Source organism: Mesoplodon bidens (assembly GCF_964165515.1).
Source record: "Mesoplodon bidens genome assembly, contig: HAP1_SCAFFOLD_53, whole genome shotgun sequence".
Lineage (NCBI taxonomy): Eukaryota > Metazoa > Chordata > Mammalia > Artiodactyla > Ziphiidae > Mesoplodon > Mesoplodon bidens.
The window spans coordinates 1560459-1563277 of record NW_027671920.1 but is presented as its reverse complement, the minus strand read 5'-3'; positions in this window follow the sequence as shown (position 1 = coordinate 1563277).

Genomic DNA, 2819 nt, shown 5'->3' with positions numbered 1-2819 from the left:
CGTCACAAAGCTCCATGACCCATGTCATCAGAATGCTCCATGGCCTTCTCATTCACGATGCTCCATAGCCCTTGTCATTACAGTGCTCCATGATGCTCGTCATCACAATTATCCATGGTTTTCTCATCACAACGCTCCACGGTCTTGCAATCACAATGCTCCATGCCCTGGTCATCACAATGCTCCATGTCCCTTGTCATCACAATTCTCCACGTCCTTGTCATCACAGTTCTACATGACAGTTCTCATCACAATGTTACATGCTTTTACCATCACAATTCTCCATGCATATGTCATCGCAAAGCCCCATGACCCCTGTCATAGCAAGCTCCATGCCTTTGTCATCACAATGCTTCACGACCTTTTCATCAAAATTCTCAATGGCCGTTGTCATCACAATGTTCCATGACCCTTGTCATCACAATGCTCCAAGCCCTTGTCATCACAATACTCCATTATATTTGTCATCACAATCCTCCAAAACACTTGACATCACAATGCTCCATGCCATTGTCATCACAGTGGAAAATGAAATATGTCATAACAATGCTCCCTGACACCTGTCTTCACAATACTGCATGACGTTGTCATCACAATGTGCCATGCCTACTGTCAACACAATTATCCATGAAACTTGTCAGACCAATGTTCCATGCCCCTGTCATCACAATGCTCCATGCCCTTGTCATCACAATGCTCCATGACCCCAGTTCTCACAATGTTCCGTGACTCCAGTCATCACAAGGCTTCATGACCTGTGTCATCACAATGATCCATGCCCTCATCATCAAAAGGCTCTCTGAACTTTGTCACCACAATGCTCTATGAACTTTTCATCACAATGCTCCGTGACACTTGTTATCACAATGCTCCGTCCCTTTGTCAACTCAATGCTCCATGACCCTTGTCATCACCATGTTCCATGCGCTTGTCAGCGCAGTGCTCCCTGACCCATGTCATCACAATGCGCCATGTGCTTGACATCACAATGCTCCACAATATTGTCATCACAATGCTCCATAAAACTTATCATCACAATGCTCCATGCACTTCTTTTCAATATGCTCTCTCACCACTGATATCAAAATGTTCCCTCACTAGTAATCACAATACACCCACTCCCCTGTCATCCCAGTGGTCCATAACCCCTGTCATGAAAATGTTCCATGACCCCTGATATCACAATGTTCCATAACCCCTGTCATCACAATGTTCCATGACATTTTTCATCAAATTGCTCCATGACCCTGTCATCACAATGCTCCCTGCCCTTCACAACAGAATGCACCACAGCCTTGTCATCAAAATGCTCCCTGACATTTGTCATCACAAAGCTCCATGACCCTTGGCATCACAATGCTCCATGCCCTTGTCATCATAATGCTCCATGAAACCTCTCATCACATTGTTACATACGCTTGTCATTACAGGCTCCATGATGCTTTTCATCAGTATGCTCTATGCCATTCTTCTCACAATGCTCCATGCACTTGTCATTACAGTCCTCCACGACCCGTGTATCACAGTGTTCTGTGCCCTTGTCATCACAATGATCCTTGCCCCCTCTCAACACAATAATCCATGAAACATTTCAGGCCAATGCTCCATGCCCTTGTCATCACAATGCTCCTATACACCTGTCATAACAATGCTCCATGACCCCTGCCATCACAATATTCCACAGCCATGTCATCACAAGGCTCCATGACCCTTGTCATCACAATGCTCCAAGACCCCTGTAATCACAATGTTCCATGCCCTTGTCATCACAATGCTCCAAGACTCTTGAAATCACAATGCTCCATGCCCCTTTTCATCTCAATGCTCCATGAACCCTGTCATCATGATGCACCATGCCCATCATCATAATGCTTCATGCTACTGTCATCAGAATGAAATCAAAATGCTCCATGACCTCTGTCATCACAATGCTCCAAATCCTTGTGATCAAAATGTTCCATAACACTTATTTTCACAACGCACCATGACGCTCGTCATTACAATTATCCATGGTCTTCTCATCACAATGGTCCATGATCTTTGTCATCACAATGCTCAATACCCCTGTCAACACAATGTTCCCTGACACTTGTCGTCAGAATGCTCTTTGAACCCTGTCAAAAAAATGCTCCATGCCTTCTCCATCAAAATGCCACATGCCGTTTTCATCACAATGATCCATGCAATTGTCATCAAAATACTCCACAAGCTTGTCATCAGTATGCTCCATGACATTTGTCATCACAATTCTCCATGCACTTGTCGGCATAATGCTCCCTAACCATTGTCATCACAATGCTCCAAACCATTGTCATCACAATGCTCCATTACCTTTCTTATCAGAATCCTCCATGACACTTGGCATCACAATGCGCCATGCCATTGTCATCACAATGGGCCTTTACATATGTCATAACAATGCTCCCTGACACATGTCTTCACAATACTTCATGACCTGGTCATCACAATGTTCCATGCCCTTGTCATTACAATGCAGCATTCCAAATGTCATTGCAATAATCCATTAAACTTGTTAGAACAATGCTCCATGCCTTTGTCTTCACAATGCTCCATGCCCTTGTTATCACAATGCTCCATGACCCCTGTCATCACAATGCTCCGTGGCTCCAGTCATCATAATGCTTCATAACCTTTGTCATCACAATGGTCCATGCCCTCGTCATCAACAGTCTCTGTGACCATTTTAACCACAATGCTCCATGAACTTTTCATCACAATGCTCTTTGACCCTTGTCATCATAATACTCTATGCCTTTCTCAGCACAATGCTCCATGACCTTTGCCATCACAAAGATCCA